This window comes from Ictidomys tridecemlineatus, chromosome 3 (assembly GCF_052094955.1).
Source record: "Ictidomys tridecemlineatus isolate mIctTri1 chromosome 3, mIctTri1.hap1, whole genome shotgun sequence".
Lineage (NCBI taxonomy): Eukaryota > Metazoa > Chordata > Mammalia > Rodentia > Sciuridae > Ictidomys > Ictidomys tridecemlineatus.
Window position 1 is genome coordinate 23,122,425 of NC_135479.1, and position 17,066 is coordinate 23,139,490.

Sequence of the window (17,066 nt, forward strand, 5' to 3'; positions counted from 1 at the left end):
GAAAGTGCTGCAGTTGGAGGTTGCTGGTGGCACTCTATGGGGCAAACGCTATCTTGAAGTCAGATCTGGGTGGTACATTTCCAGGGCTGCCACACTTCCAGTATGAGAAAGACAAAACTGAAAAAGGAAGCTGGACATAATGGTGCACCCCTATAAATCCCACCAGCTCGGGAGGCTGAGGCTGGAAGATAGCAAGTTCAGAGCCAGCCTCACTAACAGTGAGGCACTAAAGCAACTTAGTGAGACCTTGTCTTGAAATAAAATACAAGGGCTGGGGATGTGGCTCAAGCGGTAGCGCGCTCGCTTGGCATGCGTGCGGCCCGGGTTCGATCCTCAGCACCACATACCAACAAAGATGTTGTGTCCACCGAGAACTATTAAAAAATTTCTCTCTCTCTCTCTCTCTCTCTCTCTCTCTCTCTCTCTCTCTCTCCTCTCTCTCTTAAAAAAAAAAAAAAAGAAATAAAATACAAAATAGGACTGGGGATATGGTTCAGTGGTGGAGTGCCCCTGAGTTCAATCCCCAGTATCCACCCACCGCGCCCCCACAAAAAAAGAAACTTAAAAAAAAAAAAAGAAGAAAAGGAAAAAATAAACAAAAAAATTTAAAATAAATGACCCAGAGGCAGTGGCACCTTCTGTTAGCCCAGAAACTCAGGAAGCTGAGGCAGGAGGATTGCATGTTCAAGACCAGCCTCAGAAATTTAGTGAGGCCCCAAGCAACTTAGTGAGACCCTGTCTCAAAGTAAAAAACAAAAATGGCTGGGGATGTGGCTCAGTGGTAAAGCACCTCTGAATTTTACCCCCAGTAAACACCCCCCCCAACAAAATTGTTCAAAACCCATGAAAAATAAGAAAATCTTGAAAGCAACATAGAAACAGGTTATTTACATACTGGGGAACAAGGTAAGAGGTTGCAGACTTCTCAGTGGACATAGTGCAAGCCAGAAACCAGCAGAACGCCATCTTTAAATGATTAAAAGAATAGGAACTGCTGGGCACTATGACACACATCTATAATCCCAGTCTTCAGTGGGCTGAGGCAGGAGAGTCGCAGGTTTGAGGCCAGCTTCAGAAACTTAATAAGGTCCTAAGCAAATTAGTGAGACCGTGTCTCAAAGTTAAAAATAAAAAGGCTGGGGATGTGGCTCAGTGGTAAAATGCCTCTGGGTTTTTTTCTTTGACAAGTGGTATTAGGAAAACTGGATGCTCACATGCAAAAGAATGAAGTTGAATCCTTAACCTTATACCATAGATGAAAAATAGCTCAAGAGAAAATGAAGACTTCAATATAAGATCTGAAAGTAAAAAATTCCTGAAAGAAAACAGGAGAAAATCTTCCTGACACTGAATTTGGCAGTGATTTCTTGGACCTGACAACAAATGGGCAACAAAACCAAACTTTCTATATTTTCATTTTTCTAATGAAAATATAGAAAGCAAACAGAAAAACTTCATGGATGCAAAGGAAATTATCAACATTGGAAAGGCAATCTATGGAATGGGAAATCACATATCTGATAAGAGGTTATTATTCAGAATACCTGAAGAACTCGTACAATTCAACAGCAAAACTACAACATGACATTTTCTCACAGTTGTCAGAATGGCAACTATCAAAACAAACAAGCAAATAACAACAAGAACAAAAACCCCCCAAAACAGAAAATACTAAGTGATGGTGAGGATATGGAGAAATTGTGCACTGTCAATTGGAATGGGAAAGGGTATAGCAGTTAAGGAGGAGCTTCCAAAAATTAGAGAGAATTACCGTATGCTGTAGAAGCTTCACTTCTTGGTATATATCCAAAAGGATTGAAAGCAGGACCTCAAAGAGATATTTGCCCATCTATGTTCATGGAGACATTATTCACCATAGTCAAGAGATGGAAACAAACCAAAAATCCATCAACGATTGCAGAAAATGTGGCATATATACACAGTAGAATATTATTTAGCTTTAAAAAGAAATCCTGTCATACACTCAACATGGATAAGCCTTGAGGATTTTATGCTAATTTGTTGCTCATGGTACAGTTGCAAGATGAAGAAGTTCTAGAGATCTAGAGCACAATGCTATGGACAGTTAACACTTCTGTACCGTACACCTAAAAATGGTTAAGATGATAAATCTTCTTATTTCTTTTCAGTGCTGGAAATCAAATCTTGAATATGTTATGCAAGCACTCTACTACGGAGTTACAGTGATAAATATGAAATTCTGGATTGGACAAGGACACAGAAAAAGGACATGAGAGAGAAAACAGTTACAATTAGAATAAGGTCTTTAATTTTGTTAATAGTATTGTGCCAACACTAATTGGTTTGATCATTGTACTATGATTATGTAAATTGTTGGCATTAGGGGACACTGGGTAAAGGAGATACATGAACTATCTGTACTATTTTTTGCAAGTTTTCTGTAAACCTAAAATTATTTCAGAATAAAAATTTGATCTAAAAGAAGGCAGAAAAGGGAGAACAAAAATCAGATGGAACAAAGGAAAACAAATAGCAAGACGGTAGATGTTCAAAAAACAATTCAATGATAATTAGTAGATAATTAGTTGTACAACCAAGATGGCAGACATAACCTCAACTATATTGATGACCAATTATAGTCAGTAAGTATAATCTGTACTACCCAATTAAAAAGTTGATGACAAAGCAAGACCCATCTACATGCTGTGTATAAGAAGCCCACTTTAAAAATAAAAACACAGTTAGACTGGGGTTGTGGCTCAGTGGTAGAGTGCTTGCCTTGCACTTGTGAGGCCCTGGGTTCGATCATCAGCACCACGTATAAATAAACAAATAAAATAAAGGTATTTTATCCATCTACAACTAACAAGTTAAAAATAAAAATAAAAACACAAGCTTGGCATGGTGGTCCACACCTGTAATCCTAGCAACGTGGGAGGCTGAGGCAGGAGGATTGCAAGTTTGAAGCCTCAGCAATTTAGCAAGACTCTCAAAACTTAGAGAGACCCTGTCTCAAAATAAAAAATGTGGCTCACTGGTAAAGCATCCCTGGGTCCAAATTCTCAATGCAAAAAAAAAAAAAAAAAAGACACCAGTAGCAGCAACCTGGAAGGCAGGAATAGATGGATCTCAAGTTCAAGTTCAACCTGGGCAATCTAGTGAGATCCTGTCTCAAAGTAAAATAAAATGGGCTGGGGATGTAACTCAGTAGTAGAGTGCTTGCCTAGCATGCGTGAGTCCCTGAGTTCAATCCCCAACACCACTAAATAAATAAAGACACAAAAAGGTCAAAAATAAAAGGAGGTACCATGCTAACACTAATCTAAAAAATGCTGGAGTGGTTATATTAATATAGGGTATGCCAGACTAGTGCTAATAAGAAGGACTATATTAATATCAGACTGAATAGATTTCAGAGCAAAGAGTATTTATTACAAAGGATAAGGATGGCCATTTCAGTATAATAAAAGGGTCACTTCAACAAAAGCACATAATTCTATCTATCAGGAGGCTGAGGCAGGAGGATCTCAAGTTCAAAGCCAGCCTCAGCCTTGGGGAGGCACTAAGCAACTCAGTGAGACCCTGTCTTTAAATAAAATATGAAATAGGGCTGGGGATGTGGCTCAGTGGTTGAGTGTCCCAGAGTTCAATCCCTGGTACCCCCTGCCAAAAAATCACATAATTCTAAATATTTATTTACCAAATAACAAAGCATCAAAATACATAAGGCAAAACTGATAGAACTGCAAGGAGAAATAGACAAACTAACAAAGTTGGAAATTTAAAAAATTCATTTCTTGCTCTTTTTTTATAGTTAAAGATTTTAACACCCTTCTTTCAATATTTGATAAAATGAGTAGATGAGAAATCAGTAGAAATGTTTATTTTTGAACTGTTTAAACAATACTATTAATTGGAGCTATTTGTAATATATTTACACGATATGTTTGTATTGCACAGTTTTATTCTCTGTGAATCATGATTTGTTCTTCCTTTTTCATTCTTATATTTGCTGTGTAACTTTCATGTTTTACTACATTGACAAGAATGTCTAGAACGAGCATAAGTGCTGATGAGAAAAACAAGAGAAACTCCTGTTTTTCTCTCAGAGGAAAGGTTTCGATGTTTTGGCATTAATCAGATTAAGGAAATTGTCTTCATTTCCTATTTTTCTGAGTTTTCTTTCTCATTCATTCATTCATTCTTCTTCTACTTCTTCTTTTTTTTTCAGTGCTAGGGATAGAACGCAGGGCCTTGAGCATGCCAGGCAGGTGCTCTACCAACGAGCCCATCCCGAGCCCAAGACATTTTTTAAATCATGAATAGTATTGAATTTCACAGAGTTCTTCTGAATCTATGAAGATAATCACATGTGTGATGTACTTCATTCTACCACAGAAATGAATTATGTTGGTGGATTTTCTAAAGTTAGACCAACTATATACTCTTCTAGAATAATGCCAATTTGGCAGCCATATTTATTCTTTTATATGTTTTTATATTGAACCCAGGGCCTTGTGCATGATAAAAATGCACTCTACCACTAAGTCCTGCCCCAGTCTCTCTTTTATATATTAATTTGTTGATTTAAAAAAAATTATACTTGTAAATGGACAGAATGCCTTTATTTTATTTGTTTATTTCTGTGTGGTGCTGAGGATCGAACCCAGTGCTTCACGCACGCTAGGCAAGCGCTCTGCCACTGAGCTACAGCCCCAGACCCATTTGTTGATATTTTATTCAGATTTTTTTCATTTCTGTTTATGAAAGAAACTGATTTATAATCTCTTCTATTTGAAATATCGTTGCCATGTTTCAACATCAAGGTTATCATGGCCTCAAAATGAATGAAGAAGAGCTTCTTCTCTTTCTAATCTGGAGAGGAGTTTGTTGTATAAGTTTGATATCTCTTCCTTAAATATTTGGAAGAATTTACTAGTGAAGCCATCTGGGCCTGGAGTTTTCTTTGTGACTAGGCTTTTAATTGCTGATTCGATTTCTTTAATGTATATGAGAGTAGTTAGACTTTTTTCTTTTTCTTTATTTTATTTAGTTTCTTCTTGGTAGTGCTGGTGATCCAAACTAGTCGATTTTCTATTTATTCTTATGTCAGTCTTGGTAAATTTATTTTTGTATGTGTGTTTTTTTAATTAATCAATTAATTTTTGGGGACATGGTCTCACTAAGTCGCTGATCCTCTTTCAGCCTCTGGAGTCGCTGGGATTATATCATCTGCTGCTGCTTTTAATTGGAAGGCCCTTATTCTAGTCTAGATTTTTTTTTTTTTGTACCAGAATTAAACCCAGGAGCACTTAACCACTGAGCCACATCCCCAACCCCTTTACTTTGGATTTTCAGACAGGATCTTGCTAAATTGTTGAGGTTGGATTTGAATTTATGATCCTCCTGCTTCAGCCTCCTGAGCCACTGGGATTACAGGCAGACGCCACCACACCCAGCCAGGTTCTGTTTCTTATTTGTTTTGCTGGACCTTGATTTCTTGGATTTTCTGCATATACAATTATGTCATCTTCAAATAATTATAGCTTCACTTTTTCCTTTTCAGGCTTCATATTCTTTTCTTGCCAATAGCACTGGTTAAAACCAATGCAATGTTGAACTGAAAGTGATGAAAGTGATTTTCTTGCCTCATTCCCAAATTCAGAGAGGAACATTCAGGCTTTTATCATTAAGTATGAGACAATGTATTTTTTTCTTTAACAAACAACTGTTTCAAGTTCTTTTTGAAAAATATTTTTAGCTCTAGATGGATACATTATTTTATTTATTTGTTTTCATGTGGTGCTGGGGATCAATCCCAGGTAGCCTTGTGCATGCAAAGCAGGCACTCTAGCAACTGAGCTATATCCCCAGCCCCTATTTCAAGTTCTTTAAAAATCCTGTTACTTATAATTCTTCATTTAAATATGCATCATTACTTTTTTATTGATGTTTAATGTACATATAATAAAATGCACAGATTTTCAAGCTTTTTTTTTTGAGCCTCAGGGTGTTTTGCCACTGAGCAATATCCCTAGTTTTTTTGTTTGTTTGTTTGTTTTTTTGAGAGAGGGTCTCACTCAGGTGCTGAGGCTGGCCTCCAACTTTCCGTCCTCTTGCCTCTGCTTCCTAAGTTCCTGGGATTACTGGTGTGAGCCACTGCATCATTTCATCAGTATTGACTCTTTAGATCCATGAATATGGTATATTTCCCCATTTAGTCAAACCATCTTTAATTTCTCCAAGCAATGTTTTGCAGTCTCTGCTCCATAGATCCCCTACGTCCTTTGTTGAATTTATCTTTAAGTAGTATTTCATATTTTTGATGCCATTATACAATCTATTATTTTAAATTTAAATGTCTAGTTGTTCTTCTGCTGTATTATGTAGAAACATAATTGATTTTAAAATATTGCTCTTTTTTTTTAATCTTTATTTATTTATTTATTTTTATGTGGTGCTGAAGATCGAACCCAGGGCCTCGCACATACTAGGCGAGTGCTCTACCGCTGAGCCACACACCCAGCCCCAAATATTGCTCTTATGCATTATAATCTTGCTAAACTCACCTTTTAGTTCTCATAGCCATTGTTCCGATTTTCCATGGATTTTCCAGAATCCATGCACCTATGAATAAAGACGGTTCTACTTCTTTCTTTCAAATCTGACTTTTTCCCCCTCACTTGTTTGCACTGGCTTAACCTCCAGGATGGTGTTGAGTGGGTATGATAAGTGTGGCTTACCACGACACGAGACTGAGTCAGTCAGGGTCACTCCAGGTGAGTTGGGTTGGCCCTGAATAATCACACAGACACAGAAAGTACCTTTTCCTTGGGGTCCAGAGACGGCTCCTCCAACCCAGCTCCCACAAGGGAAGCAAGAGAGGCAGACAAAAAGAGGGAGAGCAACTGAAGCCTTACTTATTGGGGGTAAGACCCTCGAGATTGGGTTTTGGCAGGTGATGCCCACTCCAGGAGCTGTAATTCCTTGCCCAGCGAAGGTGAGGTCCACCTGCGGTGAGCGGAAGCCAGGTCCACAGCTCCATGCTCAAGGCGAAGGGTCGTGCTCAGCTCCTGTTCATGGTGGCCTCCGACAGTGGCTGTCTTTGCCTTTTACCTGTACTTAGGAGGGAACCCATAGTTATTTGGGGAAATTCACACTTTGAGTGAAACACTCTGCTGTGTCCTGGTTGCCCCATCTCTGTTAGGTTTTGCCTAATCTGATTTAAAACTCCAGTGTTCTTTCGATCCCCTGCAGGGATGGGGGGATGGAGCAATGAACCTCTGTGCCAAGGTAGCCACCCCGAGTCAGAAGTCCAGAGTGAAGAATCTGCCAGGCAAGTGGAACCGCCACAGACAGAGGGCAGGGGGTGACCACGGTCTGATACACAGGGGACTCTGGGCTGACAAGGGAAGAGGGTGAAGGCCATGAGGAGTTGGTGAATGGGGAAACGCCTCAGGTCCTGTGGACAGGGCTTGAAGAACCGCTCTGTGAGGAATGGCTGGATAAAAGGGGCAGAGGATGTGGTCAGAGAAGAATCCAGAAGCCTTTTACATTCGGTGACAGTATCCTGTCGGGAACAGGCTGTGGGTAGAGGAGAAAGAGATTGGTCTGTGAAGGCTGTCCAACTGAGAGCCTGGGACTTGGCAGTTTTCCAGGATTCGCTAGGATTGGGGGGGCGTCAAATGAGGGGCATGCTGGGAGGCCAGGGGACATGCTATCAAGAGAGGGGGAGAGTGCTACAGGGGACAGAAGAAGTGACAGAGTCGTGTCTGGTAGCAGCATTAGGGGGCAAGGAAGGACCCAACCCCACCTCCAGACTCTGTCCCTATTTTCTGACTATGAGATTGGGGTGAGGTGGATCAGGCCACCGCTCCTAGAAGGGACGAGGGGCAGTAATGACCAAGGAGAAGTGCAAGGCTCATTCTCTCTCCCTGGTCCTATGGTGCCAGTTATTGCCTCTGGTTACACTTGGGGGCTGGGGTATAGCTGTGACTTGGACGTTGGGCACACAGCCTGGGAGCAGTAACCTGGAGGTTGAGACAAGCAGGGGCTTGGGATTCCATGGGGAAGTCACTTGGCTTTTAGGAGCCTCAGTTTTATCAACTCTAAGATGAAATTTTATAGACAGAGAGGATTAAATTAGCTAAAATAGTATCCTCAGTGCTTAAGAAGGGATCCGACTGTGATTATTTCATGTTCCTAGGGCTGGTCTCTGACTGCCTCATCTTTCTCTGAGGAGCTCCTTGATTTTGACCTGAGGTCCACCTCACCTCCACCCAGGCTGAGTCTGCTCCACCCTGGAAACTGAAGAGCCGGGGGCCCTACTGCTCAGGGACAAAGGTGTCCCCTGAACACCAGGCTCCTGCAGCCTCCATGAGGATGCATCAGGTTCAAAGCCAGACCTGGATGGAAGCTGGGGGTCTGTTAGTCTGCAACAGGACAAGACAGAGGCTGTGGTTCCTGGGAAGAGAGGGGGCCAGAAACAAAGTGTGAACAGTAATCACCAGACCAGGTCCCTGCTGCTGGTGGAAGAGCTTCACTGGTCACCAGGGCTGGAGCAGAGCTGCTCAGCAGGGAGGCTGGCAGAGGCAAGCTACGCTGTGGGCAGCACCTCCCCTCTGTGTTCCCGCTTTCCAGATCCAGATCCAGAAGTGACTTGCCAGAGTGACTTGCCCAAGCTCCCACAGCCAGCAAGCGGGACTTAGTGTGAGCGTTTACTGAGTACTTCCTCTGTGCCTTTGGCCATCCTCTCAATCCTCATCTTAGTGTCCAATTGAGGAGAGCAAGGATTGAGTTTTGTTTCCAGATGCATCTCAACATCTGGGAGATGGTCCTGCTCCTAGTAGCTGCTTAATAAATATTTGTTGAATGTTGAGCGAATGTTCAGCACTGTGCCAAGTGGCTCCTATCTGGGTACTCGGTCACTCATGCCCCCAGGCCCATTTTCTAGATGAAGAAACTGAGGAACAGCAAAGTGCTTAGGGAGGAAGAAGGCCCGGTGTTTAAGTGCAAGAAGAGATCTGAATCCTGCCTCTGCCACAAAGGTGCAATTTCTTTTTCCCCTTTTTCCTTTTTCAGTACTGGCGATTACGCCCAGGTGCGCTCTACCCCTGAGCCACATCCCCAGCCCTGTTTATTTTATTTTGAGACAGGGTCTTGGTAAATCACCAAGGATGGCCTCAAACTTTCAACCTTCCTGCCTCCGCCTCTGGAGGGCTGGGATCCCAGGTGTGCCTGGCTGAGGCTTGGTTTCTTTATCTGAGTGTAGCTACCTCAGGGTGTCGCTATGGGGCCCTGGAGGCCAGGTCCAGGTGGAAACAGCCAGGGTTCATCCTGGCTGTTCAGGATGCTCCTTTGGGAAGGGAGCTTTGGTTCTTATCTGGGAGATGGTGATGTCTTTAGGGATACCTATGGGGTCTAGGGCTCTAGACCTCTATTCTTTTTTTTTTTGTATCAGGATTGACCCCAGGCACAGTTAACCACTGAGTCACATCCTCAGCTCATATATATATATATATATAAAATTTAAAGGGAGAGTCTTAGAGTCTTGCTAAGTAGCTTAGGGCCTGGCTAAGTTGCTGAGGCTGGCTTTGAACTTGCAATCCTCCTGCCTCAGCCTCCCTAGCCACTGGGATTCCAGGCATGTGCCACGGCACCCAGCTTATTTCTGCCCCTTCTGGAGTGACCCCCTGCCCACCACTAAATAAATCATGTCATTTAGTAAGCCTCTGTGGGCACCTGCAGGTGCACTCCAGGCTCCCCAGCTGGACGGTGTGCATTCACAGCTCCTCCAAGATTCGTCGCCCCTGGCTGGCTCTCTCACTGCCACCCCCCAGGCAGCCCTCCACTCTGGCCCTGGCTCCAACAGCACCCAGGAGGCTTCTCCAATATTCTCCTTTGCAGGGACACCCTCCTCCTCTTCTTCACTTGGCAAAACCCCACTCCCCTTTCAAGGCCCAACTCAAGTATGGGTCACCCCTTCCTCCAAGTTCTTCCAGATCCCTTTTCCTGAGGACTGATGACTCCTTCCTCAGTATCCTACCCCCAGGCTACTGGGACACATTCTCACAGGGGCAGTGGGATGGCACCCCCGGCCCCAGCTGTTCTGCTCTCGCTCCTCTGGGAGGAGGACACACATCCCTGGTCTCCTGTCCCTCTCTGTCCAGGATGCTGGGTGTTTGCTCAGTAGCCTTGGAGGTTCCTGGTGCCTCTCCCAGCCTCCATCTGGGCTCTGAGCCCCCTAGGTAGCAGGTGTATCCCACATCCGGCAAGAAGCCTCTGGCTCCACCCTACTTGGCTGCATGTGCGGCTCTGGTACAGATGGGGATGTCGAAAATATCTGTGACATATTCCAAACTGGCCTACTTTCCTATCACGAGAGAGTCTGAGACAGAGACGGCAAGGACAAGTGAGATGGGAGTTTGGGACCTGTTCCCACCTCCTTCCTCCCTCAGTTCAGTTGTTAGACAGGAACGGGACTTGAAGCCTCTGCTGCAATCCCTGCCCTATTCTTGGGTCATGTGGTTGGGGTGTTGGGAGAGGGTGGCACCGGGGAGCAGGGGTACAGAGGGCCTGGGGAGGCTGGTGGAAGAACCAAGGAGGGAGGCCTGGGTCCTGTCTGGGAAGCTTCCAGTCCAGGCAGGGCAATAGCAGGCATCTCATTGGACATGGGACAGAAGGCCTGGGCTCAAGTCCTGCTTCACTGGTGAGGCCTGGGACATGTTCCTAAACCTCTCTGGGCTTCCATTTTCTTGTCCGCAAAATGGGTTCAGTTATGGAGTTGCTTGAACATGGTGCAGCCCTGGACTCTCCTTACGAATCCAGCTCTCAGCCTCTTCCCCTCAGCGAGGCTGAGCCCTCCCATGGCAGCTGGACTGGTCACCTGCTTCAGTCCTCTGCCTCCCAGCAGGCCTGGCTAGGCCTCCACCCTGAAGCTTGGCTTAATGACCCCGAGTAGGGAGTCACCCAGGGTCCTTCCCCCTAATGCAGGCTCTTCATCCTCCCTCCTGCACCATCAGGAAGTTCACACTCTGAGCTAATTTCAGTTTCTCTTGCTGACTTGCAGCCCCTTGGGTGTTCTCTGGTTTGCTTCCTCATGCACACATAAGGTGATCGTTGTTTTAGTTTCTCCCTTTTCAGGCTAGACATGCCCTCCTGCCCTCTGTGTCTCCAGGTGGGCAGGATCCTAGAGGCATTTTTTAAACTCTCGCGAGACTAGGCTTCTTCCTGCTTCAGGACTTCCTTCAGTTTGGATAGCGTCCCCTAGAGGTCCCTGTGTTAAAGGTTCCATCCCCAGGGTGGCACTATTGGCAGGTGATGGAAACTTTGGGATGCAGGGGGCCTAGAGGGAGGTCCTTAGGCCTCAGGGGTGTGCCCTTGAAGGCGAAGGGCTCCAGCCCCTTCCTCCCTCTCCACTGCCTCTGGCTCATGATGTGGGGGTTCTGCTCCACTATGTGCTCCTGCCATGATGTGCTGCCTCGCCACAGGCCCAAAGTGACAGAGCCAACTGCTCATGTACTGTAGCCTCACAGCTGTGAGCCAAGATCAATATATTCGCTTCACAGTTAGATTGTGTCAACAATTTGTGTTAGGGACGGACAGCTAACACAAGCCTTTTGTCCAACTTTGAGTTCCACAAGGCCCTTCTCTACCTCAGTTTCCCCAAATGGCATGCAATTAGAAGATCAAATGACCAGCCAGGCAGGATGGCACACGCCTGTAATCCCCATGACTCAGGAGGGTGAGGCAGGAGGATCATAAGTGTAAGGCCAGCTTGAACAACTTAGCAAGACTCTGTCTCAAAATACAAAATAAGGACTGGGAATGGAGCTTGTGGTAGAGTACCCCTGTGTTCAGTGCCTAGTAAAACAAAAGCAAAGCAAAGCACACAATAAATGAATGAACAAAAAGAACTAGGGGATGTAACTCAATGGTGGAGCACTTGTCTAGCACGAGCGAGGCCCTGGGTTCAATCTCCAATACCCCCCAAAACAAACAAAACCATAAAATTACCAAATTGGGAAACTTGAGTTGGAGGAGCAGCTCAGTGGCCCAGCGCTTGCCTAGCACGCAGGAGTCCCTGAGTGGACTCCCTGCTCTGCAAAAAACAAAATATGCTTGTTATGAATATACCCTTTATCTAGATATTCCACTTTAGGAATTGCCTGTCCCCCAGGTAAGCTCACACTGTGAAGCCAGGTAACTACCAGGATCCTCCTGCACAGGAATCAGCCTAGCACCCATCCTTACTGAGCAAGAGCCGCAGAGCAAGCTCCAGTTCATGCTGTCGGTGTGTGTCCTGGGCAGCTGCCCTCTGGGTAAGGGAACACAGTGGCAGTGCCTGCAGACGCACAGAGGAGCCCTACGAAGTTGAAGAGGCTGGGAGTGGTGGTTACTTCTGGGGTGGCGTCTAGGCATGGGAGAGAGAAGCAGTGGCAGGCAAACTGAATTTCCACTGAATTTCAATCTCACCTCTTGAATTTTTATCTCCTATTGCCTGAACAAAGGATTCCCTTTGCAAAAAATAAGTAAAAATCATACTTATAGGGGCTGGGGTTGTGGCTTAGCGGTAGAGCGCTTGCCTAGCACATGCGAGGTCCTGGGTTCGGTCCTCAACAACATATAAAAATAAATAAGTAAAATAAAAAAAGATATTGTGTTCAACTACAACTAATAAATAAATTTCATATATATATATATACACACACTTATAGTCGTTATTTTTGTATGTCACTAGTTTTTGATCCCACTCATATACCAACAATTACTGTTAAGAAACAGAGCCCCAGGAATGGAGGGTGACATCAGGACTGGGGCAAAGAATGATCTGCAGCCTTTGCTAAAAGAAGCTCCAAAGGGACAATGTGCCAGATGGGTGGACATGGAGAGGCCCAGAGAGGATTCAATCGGGACAGCAGAGTGGCCAGAACCCAAGTGACACAGCGCTGGAAGCTCCAGAGGGTACAGAAGCCAGAGGGGACCAAGAGGAGCAAAGCTTTGCCCCGTGTAGGCAGGATCAGATGCCGGAACAGGGCTAGCAGGTGTGGTGAAGCCCTGGGGAGAGGAATTTCAGCTCTGGTGCGCAGGCCCCATGCTCCTGGGTATGGGGAGGCTGGGTGGCCCTTGGGAGGGCTTTATGAGGAAATGGAATCTGAGCTGGACTTGAAGCAGGAGTCAGGTGTCAGCAGGTGCAGAGGAAGGACAGGAAACCCTCAGGGTGGGAAAGAGCATGGCCATATCCTGGAGAGTGAAGGAAAGATGCAAGGTGTGTGTGTGTGTGTGTGTGTGTGTGTGTGTGTGTGTGTGTGTGTGAGAGAGAGAGAGAGAGAGAGAGAGAGAGAGAGAGAGAGAGAGAGAGAGAGAGTTTTCATGCATGTAGTGTTGCAGGAGGGCAGCACCAGAACGGATAGTTGAGGGCCCAGTTCCCGAGACTTCCCCCTCCCACTTCACATGCAGGTCGCACACTCCAGGTCATTCTACCTGAGCTTCCCTCTAGCCAGGTATAACACCCAACTCCCTGGGTCTGGCCAATGTGCATGAGCGCCTCGCAGAACTCAGGGAATCACTTCAGTTCGCCAGTTTTATTACAAAGGTTGTTACACAGGATCCAGATGAAGACGTGCACAGGAAGAGGTATCGGGGAGGGGCACATGCCCTCTCGGGTGGCACCACCTTCCAGAAACTTGTTCCACGTGTTCAGCTATCTGAGAAGCCCTAAAACCTGCCCTTGAGTTTTTGTTTTGCAGTAGTAGAGACTGAACCTCGTGGCGCTCTGCCACTGAGTTACATCACCAGTTCTTTTTATTTTGTTTAAAATTTGAGACAGAGTCCCCTTAAGTTGCTGAGGCTGGACTTGAACTTGCTGTCCTCCTGCCTCAGTTGGGATTGTGGGCGTGAGCCACCATGCCTGGCTCTGTTTGGGTTTTTATGCAAACTTTATTCAATGCACAGGTACAATTGCCAACAGGCTGGTTGCAGAGACCCAACAAGACCTGTCTGCTCAGATTCTTCACCATTTCTTTCCTCCCAAGTTTGGGGCAGGACCTTCTAGAATGAGGAGGGTCCTTATGATCTGCTATTGGACAAGTGTGTGTCGGAGAATTTCCTTATGGCCAACTAGAGGTGGGGGAAGGTTCAAGTTTCTATGACCCACTTCGAGGAAGAGAAATTCTAGTTTCCATGGTCTGCCTCCGGGAAGGGGTTATGAAGCAGGAACAAAAATCAAAATATATATTCCATCATGTCCCAGTACTACCTCTCCAACTCATGTCAATGAAGGACATTTAATTTTTTCTTCCAAGTGATTATACGCCCATGTTTTTGAAAAAACACATTCAGTCACACCCCTGGCTATTGTCAAATGGTTATAAAGTTTTCTCAGGCTTACTCTCTATTTCTCATGAACCAGCAGCCAGGCTAGCCCTGGTCCAAGGACCACACTTTGAGTAGCTGTGCCCTAAAGGTCTTTGGATGGGCTGCAGAGATCAGGAAAATCAGGACATGTGTTGTACAGGAGTACAATTGCTCATCTTTCTAGGCGGGGTGCAAAACTTTTGTTAGGACTTCAAAGGGTTCAGGGTCCTATAATCTCCTGCTGTAGGGAGTGGGGAGTCAATAGGGACCTTTGAATGGAAAGGTCTATCTAGAGCTTTCGAGGTGGGGGGGGAGCAGTGCACACAGCAGATTTATCCTGGAATGTCTCCCCACCCCACGTGCACTCTAAGCAGCCGCCCAAGGCCTGGTACACAGGTAAGGGACTGGAGATAGGGAGAACTGTGAAATTCCAGAAAACAGAAGGTCTACTTAGGGCGATTAAAATACGATGAGGTAAAGAACACCAGAGGGCTTTGTAAAACTATGTTTGGAGAAAGAAGATGAGGGAGCGGTGGGTCGGTCTGCTGTGGAGCAGGTGGCAGATGTTAGCTGAAGATGTGAGCCAGCTTCTCAGCACGGATTGTCACCTGCCACATGCTCAGAAAAGAAGCAGGACCTGAAAGGAAGGCTCTTTTGGAGTGAGAGATGGGCAGAGGAGGAGGCTTTGGGGAGGTGCCTGGGTCCAGAAAATAGCATCCTGGGGTCCTTCCAGCATCTTCTGAGAGTCTTTGGAATGGGTGTCAGTGCTCCAGAGTATGGGGAAAGGCTGTGACATGTGGGCCGGGTCAACTCAGTGACCTCCCTGGACAACTTCTAGTTTTATTACCTCCTTTAAAAAAAAAAATTAAGGTGAAATTCACGTAACAAAATTAACCATTATAAAAGTGACCAACTTATAGGCTGGGGTTGTGGCTCAGTGGCCGAGCACTTGCCTAGCAAGTGTGAGTCACTGGGTTCCATCCTCAGCACCACATAAAAAAATAAATAAAGACATGCTGTACATCTACAACTATAAAAAAATTTTTTTAAAAAATGAAGTGAGGAGCTGGGGATGTGGCTGAAGTGGTAGCGTGCTCACCTAGCATGCATGAGGCACTGGGTTCAATCCTCAGCACCACATAAAAATAAAATAAAAATATTTTGTCCACCTAAAACCCAAAACATAAATATAAAAAAATGAAGTGAACAACTTAGTGACATCTAGTGCCTTCACAATACTATGCAACTACTACCTCTATCTAACTCCCAAAGGTTTCTGTCACCCCAAAAGGAAGTCCCAGACTCATTAAGCAGTTGCTCCCCATCTCTCCCTTCCCCAGGCAAGTATGTGGATTTACCTATTCTCAATACTTTACATAAATGGAATCATACACCAGGCACAGGCCTATAATCCCAACAGCTCAGGAGGCTGAGGCAGAAGGATCATAAACTCAAAGCCAGCCTCAGCAATTTAGAGAGGCCCTAAACAACTTAGTGAGACCCTGTCTCAAAATTTAAAAAAAGGAGGGGGGGTGCTGGGGATGTAACTCATTGATTGAGTGCCCCTGGGTTCAATCTCTGGTACCTTCCAAAATAAGTAAATCAGCTGGACATGGTGGCACACGCTGGTAATCCCAGTGGCTTCGAAGGCTGAGGCAGGAGGATCATGAATTCAAAGCCACTTTCAGCAAAGCAAGGTGCTAATCAATTCAGTGAGACCCTGTCTCTAAATAAAATACAAAATAGGGCTGGGATGTGGCTCAATGGTTCAGTGCCCCTGAGTTCAATCCCTGGTACCAAAAATAAGTAAGTAAGTAAATAAATAAATAAATGCCATCTTACAACTTTGATTTTCGGTGATGGCTTCTTTCACTTAGGTGCAGCCATATCGAAGGAGGTATTAGGGTTTTCCTCTCTTTTCCTGGAGGAATAATATTCCACTGTTTAGATTCAGAACAACTTGCTTATCCATCCACCCACAGAAGGACATTTGGGCTGTCAGATCAGACGGTAATTCTGTGGTTAGGAACCATCAAACTGTTTTCCATAATTGCTAAGCCACTTCCATTCTTACCAGCGACATCCAAGGGTTTCATTAGTAAAGGGGAGACTGCTGTGACCTTGGAGGTCAAGGAGACGGTTACCAGGTGCTAGCATGGGTAAACTAGATCAAGATGGCACCTGCTCCATTCTCCACACCCACCACAGGCTTGTCAGGCTCTTGGGCAGGGCAGGCCTGGGAATGGGAAGCCACTGACTGGACGGGGGAGGAGTGTCCTTCTCTTTCTTATCAAGGCAAGGGGATCAGATGATGAAATCTAGAGACTCACAGCCAAGCTGGGTATGATTTGTAGAAGTTGGGCTTGTGGTCCACCTGGGCCCCAGGAGTTCATAATCTATGTCCTCTTAAGGATAGACAGCAACAGTTCTCCTTCTCCTCCCCCTTGCCCTAGTTTCCTCTCCTCACCTTTCATGTCCTTTCTTTTCTCCCCCCCTCCCTCTGTTCTTCCCCTCCTTCTTTTCTCTCTCTTCCCTTTCCTCTCCTGCTTCCCTTCGTCTCTCCTTTTCTCCTTTCACCTGCTGTCTATCCTACTTCTGTCTGCCCTCTCCCTTCCGCTTCCATCTCTTCATTCCTGCCTGATCTCTCTGTCCCCAACCCCTGACACTAGAGCAGGGAGGTTGCAGTCACTTGCCTTAGATGGTATCTAGCTACGTTGCCCAAGCTAGCC

At 45.3% G+C, this 17,066-nt stretch overlaps 1 long non-coding RNA gene across 1 annotated transcript; it reads left to right on the forward strand.

Annotated features, from left to right (window-relative positions):
• The first annotated feature begins 7,201 nt into the window (after positions 1–7,201).
• Positions 7,202–8,865, forward strand: LOC144375776 (uncharacterized). The gene is made up of 2 exons (XR_013435660.1): positions 7,202–7,541; positions 8,189–8,865. It is a non-coding gene; the product is annotated as an uncharacterized LOC144375776 (long non-coding RNA).
• Positions 8,866–17,066: the final 8,201 nt, after the last annotated feature.